At 37.9% G+C, this 13,930-nt stretch overlaps 1 long non-coding RNA gene across 2 annotated transcripts in view; it reads right to left on the bottom strand.

The window, feature by feature from the left end:
* LOC135994870 (uncharacterized) overlaps positions 1–13,930 on the bottom strand; it is a 156,318-nt gene that overhangs the window by 136,245 nt on the left and 6,143 nt on the right. For both annotated transcript variants that reach the window (XR_010607049.1, XR_010607048.1), the window contains exon 2: positions 11,885–11,946. This is a non-coding gene — a long non-coding RNA (uncharacterized LOC135994870). The remainder of the gene's footprint in view (positions 1–11,884; positions 11,947–13,930) is intronic.

The following is a 13,930-nucleotide window of genomic DNA, read 5'->3' as shown; positions in this document are numbered from 1 at the left end:
ATCACTCCACACCATTAATCTAATTTAACAAAATTTTGTTTTGTTCATTTCTTACCAGATACTTTGTACCTGCAGATCTACTTTCTATGTGTTTCTAAATTAAGTAACTGAATTAAATTTTGTCTTCAGAGAGTTTTTTGTGTAGAATATTCGTGCAGCTCAAAAGCAGGTATCTGATTTATCAAATTCACTGCTGTACAAGGGAACATCTAGAAACAGGACCAAAACATGTTAAGCATGTCTGATGTAGACTGCTATTCATTTACAATTTGTTTTATAAATCTGCACGGTGAATATTTTAGAAACCCACTGAAGTATTCTTACAAGCTCTACCACTCTTCAGAATACTGACATTTCAAATGACATTGCTTTCAGTCCGAAACTTGGATACTTGAACTCAGCATCCAAGTACTCAATTACTGTACACGGCAGCCAGTGCCCAGTTTTTGGAAGCCAGGCCTACAATTTATGTCCAGTGCACTAAATCAGATTTTGGCTCAACCCAGTGCCCTGTACCTGGAGAACTTTGAGGACAACAAGAATATAATGCAGGCTTGTACAATTTTTTAGAAACTTGAGTGCTGATTCTGAAAATCATTCTGAAATTCTAAAAAGCACCTTAGAAAAAAATAAATTGCTGTTCCAGAATCTTCCACAGAATTACACAGAATGGATAATTAGCTGAGCAGTCCCAAAGACTGAGCTGATAATGTGGAACCAAGGCCTTAATGAGAATTTTAACAGCACCAAAGTCTTAACCTCTTGATTCTTGTGAGAGTTCCAGTCACTGATACCCAAAGTTCTGTCATTCCAGTCATTGACTTCTGGAAGTCTATAGGAGAAATTTCCTGAACTATCTAGAAATTGTATGGTAGTCTAACATGGAACTAATTTTGGAAAACAGAAGTTTTATTCGGCAGTTATGTAAAACGTAATCCTCAAGAAAATCTGATGATGATGTCCATGACTTTCCTGTTTGTTGGAGTTCTTGGGCTCTTCACAGAAAATGCTGAGTTTCAATTACACTGGGATTTACACTGGGGCTGCTCAGCGAACACCACCAGACAGCTCTCTGTATTTCAGTGCCTTTTCAAGGACTATATTCCTGTTCAATTCAAAACAGGAAGGACATCTTGAGAAATGAGCTATGGTACATCCTTCAGCGGTTTGACGCTAAACTAGAATCATGCACAGTACATTGCACATACATTCCAGAAGCCAATTTCACCAATTTCTTTTGGCCTAGGTCACGACCAGACTCACTCCATTAGTAAGTGGAGTGTTCAAATCCCTGATCAGCTGAATATACCCAGTCTTTAGAGACATGAAGTGGAAAAAGTTCACAAACATTGAGTTTTGTTGAAATCTGGAACTACTTAGGCTGTAATTAGACAAATATGGACAATAGCATACCCACTCTGCATGGAAAAAACATCCTGCCCAAAGTACAGATATCTGTTCCATGGAGAGCTTCAACTGGGGTGCCAGTGTCTAATAAATCTCTCATATACACTACTTTTCTCATTATCTCTGTAACCTGCTAATTAGCAATAGCAATAGAGGCATATTTAACTATGTCAACTGATAAAATTCTCGGTGATAAAATTCAGTACTGCTAAAATACCATCCTGTCTGGTCACAGGACATTCTCTATGATGTGAGCTATAAGCTACACCTAGCCACATCTAGAAATGTATTCATTAGAGTGAATTTTTGTCAAGTCATATTAGCACTGAGAATTTTATTCTGGTTTCAGAAATGTTAGGCTGAGTTAAAAACCCCCAAACCCAGCTGGGCGCTCTTTACGCACGTGGGTTGCAGTCGGTGTTAGAGGTGCAGCTCCTCTGACCAGGCAATCGTACCCACGCTGTGCTCAGCCAGCAGCCTCACTCCTCCACTCACTCAGCTCTTAACTATCCCAATGCTTAGCACCTTTGCTCTTCTCCCCCTGCTTACCGCGGAGCTGATCACATTGCCTGACATGGAAAAAAAAATATTTCCTGTCAATTTTACATTATTTCATCAAGACAAAATTAAAGGTAGTTGTGAAACACCAATTTCCTAATCTCATAACATCTAAACCATAATTGTAACATTCTTTTTCCATCCTCTTCTTAAATTCTTATTGGCTGCACTCAGTTTGAGCACTAAAACTATGTTTTCAAAGTAGCCACAGATTAATCTTTTAATTTGTAATTGATATTCTGCCAGCTTCACATCTTATTAAGCCACTTGTATTTGACCAGTTTCATTATTGAGCATTTAGCGCCATTTGGGCAATGGCACTGTACTTCTCCCATGCCTGGCTTTACATTGATATAAGCTGCCTCACAGGAGTGAAAAAATAAGATAATTCACAAAACTTATTTGAGTCAACATTTTTCACAAACCGATGGACTTTGAAGCTTGACTTGAACGCAAAATCCTGACCTCACCTCAGCTGGATTCTGCCTGAGAACAGTCTGGATTTTCTCTAATCCCTAAAAACTTGCTCTACTGAAAAAACAATTACTTGGATGCCACTTGTGAAATAATTAATTTGACAAGTTCTAAGATATTTTGAATAATTTATTTCATGGATTTTCTCTTCTTCATGATTTACTTGGGATCAATGGCTTATGTGCAGAATGTGCAAACCTAAACACAAACAACCCAAATCATCTTATTGTCCAAACACACATTTTTTGGTTTTGGGAGTACACAGCCCCACCTATTGCAACCAAGGATATAGTGCCAGAATTTCAAGTCATTAGGTGGGTCACGCATCCCATGGCATTGCTCATCTGGGTAACAGATGTAGGACAAACATGGTACGTACATATCACAAAGAAGGACGAGTGAGACCGAGATGCATGGTAAGATTATACAAAGGCTAAAAGCCATTGTATTTAAGCTACTATTTAAACTATTTATGGCTGGACAGAAGAAAAAGATCTGAGAAAGATCCTGAAGTACCAACATTCAGCTGTGTTCCGCACTGGAACAAACTGAAGACCTTCCGATTTTTTTTTTTTTCCAAGAGGAGAACGTGAGCACACAACCCATGTACAAGCAGCCAAATTTCAAACAGCCATTTCTTTAAGGCACTTCTCTGAGACACAGGAGACAAAAGATAAAGCGCCTGCTGTGAGTGGCAGCGCCAACCACCGCACTTCTTGATTTTCCGAAATGGAAGAGTATCTCGCATTCTCTGACTACATTTTCCATTCTGGATCTCAGGAGTTTTTTGTAAAAAGTAGAGCATGCCCATGAGGGTTTTTCTCTTCTAAAACAGCATTTTTAGACAGAGAACAGCATTTTCAGACAAAGAATGTTTTGCTAAAAAGCTCTCAACCAATCATTCCTCTTACAAGCTTAACTATATATTTCCATTTCAGATAAGGAAAAACCAACCTTGAACCACAGATTTTTGTGATTCACTGAAATATCGCATGGTGGGATATATTTCATAGAACTGCATGTTTCTTTGCTCAAAAATAGTCCAATTTTCTGTGAAGACACTGCCTTTTCCAGCACTTAAAACTACACTCTGGCAGCAGATATTTTTCACCTCATAAAACAAGATGTTCTAATATTCGAAAATGCTTTGCTGTAGCAAAAATGAAGTCCCTTGTTCCATCTGAAAAGTTCCTTGTTAAAGAAAAAAACCACCACGCCCAACAAACCCATGCTAGTATGGCTCTGAAACCAACTGTAAAATAGTTTCTCTAAAATTTTATTTTTAAAATGAATATTTATCTGATTTTGCTGAGTCTGAAAAGCATGCACAGTCATACAAAGACCTTTCAAAGGAATTTTGTTTGTTTCTCTTCTAGAGTTCTTGGCTGTTTTATTAGAACAAATGAATTACTGCTTTAAGGAAATCATTGCCAAAGTCTCCTAACCTCTAATAAAAACTCAGTTTCATTTTCATCAAAATCAGCAGCAAACTGCCACAAAAGGGAGTACATTATGGGGGCAAAGAATCAGTAATTTTGAATCTATTATCAAGAAGAGAGGTGGAAATTCATACTACTGACTTGTGCACAATAAACTGGATAGCTAAATGGGAAACTGGTTGTCCTTACGTAATCCACTGTCAACACAGGGGGGCAGTATCCTTGGAACACAATTCAATGCATTGAGCTCTAAATCACCATCTTTTTCTATTTACTGTACAGGTAATCAAAAGCTGAGTATGTACTTGGAACATAAGATATGCCTGCAATTAGGGCATAAGAATGCTGTTCAATTCCATCACATAAAAGCACAGACTGATCAAAAGAAAAAAAAAGAATATTTATAAACAATAATGTGAACAAAAGCCTCCATTGAGAGTTCATACTGAATATCTGTATCTTAGAAACAATTTATCATTGTATTGAGAAATTATCACGGCCTGTTTCATGAGTTGTTCTTGATATTTGTCAATTTTATTTTATGTTGGAATAAAAAAATATGTTTGCACGATTTCATACGTACATCCACACACATATATAACCGAACTGACAGCCAAATCTTCATCAAATTTAAACCTGTATCAATGAAGTTCTATTAATTTATCAATATATAGTTTATAGATAACAAAAATTCTGCACTATATCGTCTGATTTTCAACTTGTCAATAAACTAATTCTTTGCACAACTGGACATAGGTGCAATGTCAATCAAATGCTCATGATCCACAAGTGACAAAGCAGGTTTTCATTTTTGATTGCGGTCAGTAAGTGGCCAGCTAACACCCAACGGTGTCATTTGCTTCTTCCTGTGGGCGGTTTGCTTGCTTAATGCAATCCCCATGAGCCTATACTTTTGTAGCAAAGCACACATTCGGTGGACCTAATTAAGCATTGTTTCCTTCTTCACTCTTTCATTCTCTTCCTTTGGGAAAACAGAATTTTTCTTTTCTTGCTGTTATTCTTTAATAGCCCAATTCTTATTACATACTTAAATGAGGAGTAACACTATTGGAGTTGATTCAGTTACACAAATGTAAATGGCCAGTTAGAAAACGGAACAATTAATCCCTTTTTTTGTTTCTGTCCTGTCAGATGCGAACCAATATTCTTGCAAATCACAACATTACAGCTTTTAGTGTGGAATATGCAATAAGAAAAACAAGCAAATACTGCAGAGCAGCTTAAGATACTGAAGTCTTTAAATAAGATCTAACATGAACAACCACCACCCACATGTGATTTATTATCACTCAGCACAAGACAGGCCTCAGTGGCAGCTGCTTCTGTGTTAAGCATTAGAAGGACACCCCTGCGATATCTATTACAGAGGTGAGAGTTTGCATCTCTGTCTCCATTACGAAAAGGATCAACATCAGTTTTCCCAGCAATCTCCCTATGCATAAAGCTTGGGATAAATAATTGGAACTGATCCAGCAAGCATCTTCCAAAACATACTATACTATATACAAAGCCCACAAAACGTAAAGCAGACACGCATAGCTCTGCAACGAAACCAGAGATTTCTAGATGGCAGGCAGGAAAGATGTTGTCTGTATACACAAACCAAAGATTTTAAAACTATCATAGTTAATCCTTGAATTTCTAATGTGCATTTCAAATTTCAAAGGGATAATAACCTGTGCTCCTGTAGAGTTCCTGTATCAGTTATTAGAGTCCTGCAAATAATGCAACTAAAATAAACTTTAGAGCTGCATGCAAGCACTACTCCCTCCCTATGTTCAAGTAACCATAAGCAGTTCAGAAGTGCATATGGACTGCCACCCTGCATTGTCTTTTATCAGCTCCATAAAGGCTCTTGCCATTTAATTTCCTATTAAAGTTGTACTCCAATCTACAAGAATGCAATCAAGACAACTAAAAATTTAATACTAGGCCATACCTTTAACCTCCACAGTGATTTAATCCAACACATTTTACTACAGAATTGGCACAGGCTAAAGAATGACTTCCTGGTCAGTGACTACAGCTCAGCACACAGCCAGCCACCTCTGGGACACGGCGATGCTCAGCTGCGCTGGGTGATGTGGCTACATCTTAACTGACACTGCACTCGGTGCCTTCTTAGCACCTGCACTAAAAAGCAGATGCTACAAAGAGCTGCAAAGAAGATTCATTATCAAACACTTAGGAATTTAAGCTTTGTTGGATAAGAAATATTTACAAGAACTGTTTACAGCGATTCAGATTTATATTTATGCCAGATCTGTGGCCCATGTACTTCTGGGTTTTACTGAACTAGTGTTCATCATCAGTAAAAGATCAGACTCAGAGGAATCTGATTACAGTTTTAACCGCTTGATCCTTTGGGTGGAGGAGAAGAGATTAATCTTTTCATCTTGTTTCTTATTTATTGAATACTATATTTAGCTGTGATGTTTAACAGTACAGTATCTTAATACGTAATAGAGGAACATGGCAGATGAGGAAAAAAATAGTATGTATTCCATATTACATTTTAAATAGACAAATCGATTTTCTGAAATTTGACTGATTTTGCAAACCTGCTAGGCATATTCTTAAATTCAAGTATATATCATACAGTCAAATATTTTGCTGAATCTTATCTTGCATATGAAATTGAAATTAGTAGCAAATGAAAAGCTTTCAGAAGGAAGCAAAACCAGAAACCCCAAGTCTTTGCCATGTATTTCATACTTGACCTCTTCATATTTAAATTTTCCCTAAACAAGCCAAAAAGGAGGTGCTAAATCTAAATCACAAGTATTCATATTTCTTCTGATTTTGCTATTTAATTCCAGATTTTAAAATTAAAGCTATCTACAGTACATCAACATTTTCCTGTCTCCTGATTAAACTACAAGGGTGCTAAACACAAATCACAGGGTACATAGAATTTGATCAATATTACTGCACTATGCATCTAGGTAACAAGAATTCTTTCCAAGACATCTAGACCAGACAATATGGCAATGTTTTATTAACTGTTTTACCATTTAGTTCCCAGCTGGACTCAGACTTTCAGTATACCACACATGATCTGCAAAGACATTCCATTAATGCATAGTTATCCTGCTATTTTCAAAAGCATTTATAATACTTAGGAGTCTGAATCTTTACTTTCCAAACAAATTTCTGGTATGTTCACATCACATAAAGGGTACATACACTTCTAAGACTACGCACTTGTGACAGAGCAGTAGCACCGCAACCAGAAACAGGATTGCATCACCTCTCTGCCATGATTCAGCAACCAGAAACTGGGCAGGAAGGCAGAGCTTACTGGAGTTTTGCTACACTTAAGTTGTGTTATTTAGAGCTGCCAAATAATACATCAGCAGAAGTGTGCTGCACCACGTTCCTGCGTCAGGCTGGCATCTCCACCATTCATATCAGCACCCGGTACACACTTGTCTTTTAAACTTCTTAGTTAATAGCTTTTGAAGATTTTATCCCAAGCTAGAGATGTTTACAGCTTACTGCATACAGTGGTGATAATTACGCATGCAATTTGAGGACATTTCCTACATTTGTGCCTGATAAAAATCTTTAAAAGTATCCTAGTAAGATAGTAATTTGACAAAGAAGTGTAACAACAAGCAATGCAGACTACATACTTCTAGATTAAATATGCCTGTCTATATTTTTGAAAGTTTTACCTCTTGCTTTAACGCGAAGTTAAAAGAAGCCATCTTAATACAAGATCATTCAGACCAATCTGATATAAACTATCCTGTTGGGAGCAGATACTCCATGGATAAAGGTGGTTTGTGGTTTTTTTAAGAACCTCAGGTACATATTAGTTTTGGTTGTCATGCAGACCTGCTCCCAGAGAGGTTACTGTGACCCATTCATATCGATCCACACGCAGATAGGAGTGAAATGTTGACATTTTGTAAGTGCTTTTATGTTTTCGCAGACAATATTTTTCATAGGAACCAGAATAAATTGATTTGGTTAAATTTCTTCCTATTTTATCAGTTACAAAAGAGAGATTAATGACTGCTGGAAGAGCTTTCTTTATAAGCGAGTTTGTGATTTGATCTTTTAGCAAGAGCACTCAGAAATGAATTATATGTGGTATGCTCTCGGCCTGATGCCACAGACAAAGTAACTGACTTTTAATGAAGCTAAACATGTGAATTTAAGTTCAAAATGCATGTAAGACTGCTCCTTCTGACTACACAAGCAGCTGGCACAACTATGCTCACATTCCACATCTGCTGCAGGTCCTTACTAATGTCCATATGTGCACATGGCAGATAATACAGTAATATTCACCTTCCTAATGTGTTTGCAAACCAGTCTCGTGGACGTTTTACATATGCATTTGGATGCTAAAGTATCTGCTCAAAAATGTTTAAAATGTAAAAAATAGCATATGAAAATAATTTTGGAATATCACTTACAATTATTGGTATATAAAAACATAATCCTTCAAGATATACAGGCTAATCTTTCCACTCATTTTAGCATTGGAAAAAACCTCATTTGAAGATGTCTTCTGCAAGAACAGAGCTACAAGCAGAACTAGAAATAAAGACACAGGTTTGTCACTAGGAGAAAATAGCTAATAATGAAGCTACTGAAGCAATGGAATAGAATGTCTGAGAATATCAGAGAATCTTTATCCATTTAGGTCTATTTAGGTTCATCTGAATGCTTTCACTCCCCGCTCCAACAGTTTTTGTGCCCTTGGTATCCTTCTCCCCAGCTGATTTCTCAGTGGTGCTCACACTGATGGTGAGAAAGAGATACCCCTATAGGTATTATAATGGAAGACCAATGCTCTAAGGTACTAAGCTGAGAATGGAAGACGCGTCTGGAAGAAAGTAATGAGAGGCGAAGAGTGGAAATTTATTGATTATTCCTTGCTTTACCTTAAACTCCTTGATACATCCTGCACTCTGTTCCCAACAACTCTGGCAATACATTATCCTCCCTTCCACTTCCAATATATTCTGTCGAGCTCAGCTTGAGAATCTCATAGACAGACATTTAGCAGAAACATCCCTGTAGATGATCCCCAATTTTACCTCTCAAGATCTGTTCCAACAAAGCTTTAATACTATTCCCCTTTCATGAAATATAAGGCCAAATTGTGGCCAGTTGGTTTGTAGAGAATACATTGGAAGATTCACAAGCCGCAAGTTTGGCCCCAACCCTAGTTTTCATAGGATATGTGAAGAGGCCAAACGTGGGCAACACATTGTCATAATTCTGCAATAAAAATGGCAAATGTATTATTGACACTCCTAAGAACAGAAGCAGACCTGTCTGCTGCGAGACACACCACAGGCAGAATACATGGGAATGTTTTGATTTTGTAACAAAGCTTCAACTTCTCTCTCGTATGTACTTGAAATAAAATTCAAATACCAGATTAGAATTCCTTCTTGAATCCCTGCTCAATCCACTGAAAACTTGTTCAAGAAAATGTGTTTCTCTATGCTACCCTATACAATTCACACTACAGGAAAGAAGTAGAAAAGCAGCAACTTGCACCTTGCCCTTTTTTCTTAATCACAGAGCAGATTACACATAACAAAAGGGACAGGGCTGCATCATAATAGATGATGCCAACCGATGGATACTCTGCACCAATATTAGCGAGTTGGGAAGAATTACATCTCAAGGCACAATCACTCTTGGAGCTTCCTTTGGAACAATGGTGGTGACTGGTCACTAAACAGCAAGCTATTCCAAAGCATTAACCCTTGTAGCTTCTGTAAGTCATTATATTCAATAAATAAGGTGTTAATAGACTGAAAGAGAATTTTACAGACACATTACTACCATTTCCATTTAAATGCAGGGTTAAGTTAGCTTGATGGTTGGGTTGAGAATACCTGATTCAAGTGGGAAGGGCAGAGGCATAGAGCGGATAACTAACCTCTGAACAGCTGGACAGATGTGGGTGAAAGCAGAGGCACCTCTCCTCAGACAGCAAGACAGAAGGGAAGTTCACAAAATGTTCCTGAAATACTAAGGACTTTGTTGTGTCTGGACCAACAGTGCACACTGTGAGGGTTCACAGGATTTCAGAGACTTTGGAGTACTGCACACTCAAAGCTTTTATTTCCTTTTCTTTTTTAATATTTTAAAATATTACCCGACAAAGAGCTGAAAATTCAGTTTCTGTTTTAAACATTTCAGAAGGCATTTTTCAGGCTTAATAGAATCAGATAACTAGCACACAGTAATGACAAAGCTGTTCTCTAATTTACAGTATTGTTTCATCTACCTGTTGCAGTCAGACAGAATACTGGCCCCTGGATACAGGCCAGCAGCTCTCCAGCACCACGATTATATATTGTGCAATTTCATTGTCATTTGAGAAAACGGCATGTATTTCCAAGAGGATTTCAGAACAGTCAATGTAGGTTAAAACATTCTCTCCCCAATCCCACCACCCTGTCCATTCTCCACCCCAACACCTCCTCCTGCACACGCACAACTTCTCCCTCCTGTTTATTTTTGGTTTTAAACATTCTAAGGAAAAATTGACTTTGGCTGCTCTTCCTGAACCCTGAAGTGTTTGAGCAGATAAGATTCAGATAATCCGTTAGAAGAAAGTTTCATAGGTCCCTTTTCTCCTAGCAGGTAGTCACCAAGGCCAAACATGCACTGAGCTTTATTTCCCCTGCAGCAGTATTTTTCTGGCTTGTCCTCTTATCAAACCAGGCCAGATTTGAAACTTTTACTATACCTGACTTGGAAAAAATATTTCTGCTGTAAGATACTTGTTTATACACAGTGCTGGGGAAATACAGTGTGTAAATCTACCTACTGTCATCCCAAACGTGGTGTGAGTTTCTCAAGTAGTTTTATTGAGCTCTGCTTTGACTAAGTGAAAAGGAGTCGACCTGAGCTCCTTTTCCTTTATGGAAAATAAATTAAGAGCACTCACACACTACAACAGAAATAAGACACACCTCCAGAAATAACTGGTCTTTAGAGGACGACATAGTTCAAATGGACATACTCTTTTTTTCCTGTCACTGTTTTTTCCATTTAGAGGCTCACCTGAAACTAGAAGGCTCTCATTCTACCACTAGGTAAAAATAATTTCTGAGCACTCTTTCCACATAAGGCATTTTCTGCCACTACAGTGATCTTACTTATGTGTGGGGTTTTGGCATATGGAAGTAGCCCCAAACGGAATAATTTCAAATATGACCTTATCTTGATTTGAAACAGAGTTTACTCCGAATCATTGAAATTGTAGATTTAGTTATGGTGTCTCAAGGTGAAGTCTTAAGTGGCAATACTGGCTTACGGTATTGATATTTGTCTGCTGTAATCTTCCTGCCCCAGCATGTATGTCTTCTGTTGTTGTAGAAAAATTGTTTGTGCAGCCATGTGGTTCACTATAGCAAAGACCTGATCTTGCTTAAAACTAACCCAGAAGAAAACCCAGTATTTTGGTTTTGGTTTTGTTTTTGTTTTTGTTTTTAGATGGTGAGTTCCAAGCTCCATTTCCAAGTGCAGCTGCACAAATAGTTGGGCTGGCACAGCCGAAGGGGTGGAACACCACAGAAACCAGCGGCAGGTGGGAAAGGAGGCGAGGCTGGGGTAACAGTGCTGCCAAACACTTTCTTTGGATGCAGCCTCAAGTCTAGTCAGCAGTTCATGTCCATAATCACTTAGCTTCAAACTAAATGGACTGCCTGCAATGAACTCAGAACCAGCTGCAAAACCCTACAGGAAACTCAGGTAAATATGCATCTGGCTTGCACTGAATGCTGTGCTATGGTCACAGTGATACCAATGACATAACTGTCTCAATAATAAACTAATGGTGTATCAATTATCTAAATTTAGGTTAATGCTTCCTTGCATATGTAAAAACAGCAGCCACAACTCTGAATGACCTACAGACATTCCCCTGAAAACTGGTGTCTTCAAACTGATGTGAAAAATATTTATGCTTGCAAGACTACAGGTTTGCAGACCTGAACACTCACCCATTCTGCAGCCATGGGATACACAGGTGAAGGCGATTCCAAATTCAGATATGCCATATCTGCTGTAAGGAAAAGGAATTATTTAAGTAAAGGGGTGCTGGAAACATCATCTCATTAACATAAAACATTGCATATAGCATAAAACAGTCAGTAAAAGTCCTGAGGTAAAATACCCTGTAATCACAAAACATACCCATAACATCTTTTATGACAGCAGAGAGCACACAGTACCCAAGTCCTATAGGACAGAATCAACTGCATTTTGAAATCTTTATTTAGAAAACAAAATCACTTGGCAAGATTTCAACACAGATTTCCCCAAATCTAATGCTGCAAAACTAGATCCAGCTCTGCAAGTGTAATTTTATTTAATTAACATCACGTTACCCATAAAAAAGTCTGCCTGTTAGCTATTTCCCCAGTATTTACTGTTTGACCTAAAATTCTCATGAGGAGTAAAATCATGCAGAGCTGTGATGCCGATGAGCAGTAAGGACTACAGTGCCATCCACTGGTAAGATGGTTTTCAGCAGCTGTGACTTCCTCACAAATGTCTACCTCTAGCTGCTTCTGCCACTGCATGACATTAAACACGTTCTGCAAAACGCATGAAGTCCAAAAAATATCAGAAGCAGCAAAAGGTGCACACGCTCACACATCAGTTTTTCACTTCTCCCATAGGCACCTTTTGTCACGCCATCACTGATGGCTCAAACTTCAATGTATAGATAATAGATAGATATCCCTTCTTTCCTTGTCACACAGAATTCTGCCATTATTTCTTATTTCTAGTTTAGTGTAAACTAATGTACCTTGCAAAAAAAATTTAAAAAAAAAAGAAAAAGTTATTCCTGCTCTCTTTAAACAGAGGCAGTAAGCAGAGTTTTTGGTATCCTGATCTGTACTTGCAACTTCCTTTATCAAATTGCTTTGAACTATGGAGAATGAAGAGAGGATATGAAACATATGTTTGAGTTTGGACAAGCACTTTCATTTTTTATGAAGTGGAATAAAAACAAGATACAATCCTTTCTTTTGGATTCTCCTTTTCTTTTCAAGTTCCAGGTTCTAATGGACAATTTACTAACTAAAAACCCCGAATCAGAGTATATTGGGATGAAAAGCAATGTGGCCCGGGTTACCCAGGTCGGAATTATTTTGAGGAGGGATTGCCTTCTCTGAAGCGCAAGAAGGGTTGTGTCCTGAGATCACAGAACATTTTCAGTTACCTAATCCTCCATTATTATAAGGATCTAAGTCACCAGTAATGATTTTAATATTTTCTGTTGTTTTCCTGCAATACTTCGCAGGTTTTGCAACCTTTAGTATTTTGTAAGGCAGATCATAAATTTCCTATAGGCTGTTAGGAAATGTTTTGCTGCCCTGAATCTGTGTGGAGTGTGCAATTTGAGGACTAAATATCTATTAAGTGGTTGCACACATTTGTAGGGCACAGGTCTCTATGATCCTAGAGGCCCTTTTCAGTCCATATTCTTAACTGGAATGTACTTTACACCTTCGGTTTTACCAGGACAGGCATCCAAAAGCGTGGAGCCTGTCAAGTCCAATTCACTATTATGGCAAACAGGTATTCAGCCTGGCTTCAACTGAAATTAGAAACCCAGAGATTCATTTACCCTCGTTACATTGCAAGCCAGGACTGGCAATATCATGAAAACAAACCTTCTCATAAAAATTCCAATCCAGTCATTCCCATTACCTATACTATCCCAATCATCACTAGATTGTGTGATAAGTTGTTTTTTTTTTTTTTTAAATGTGTACTGCTTCCTCAGGATGGAACAAGTTCAGAAGTTACTGAAAAAAATCCTTCAAAACAAGCCAAGCTATATAAGGTCAAATTTTCCCACAGAATCATTTCAAAAACTGAAATATTTTACCAGTGGAAAAGTGCATCTTCACAATGAGGAGCAGAAAGGAACAGTGTAAAAAGCCGAATGACTCAACTCTTAATAACCTTCCATTGACACTTATTGCAAAGTTTTCAAGAATAAACTACCAGTTTTAAGACCCTACACTGAAGGA

Source organism: Caloenas nicobarica, chromosome 15 (genome assembly GCF_036013445.1).
Source record: "Caloenas nicobarica isolate bCalNic1 chromosome 15, bCalNic1.hap1, whole genome shotgun sequence".
Classification (NCBI taxonomy): domain Eukaryota; kingdom Metazoa; phylum Chordata; class Aves; order Columbiformes; family Columbidae; genus Caloenas; species Caloenas nicobarica.
The sequence above is the reverse complement of the archived record's forward strand: the minus strand, read 5'-3'. Positions and strand labels throughout refer to the sequence as shown.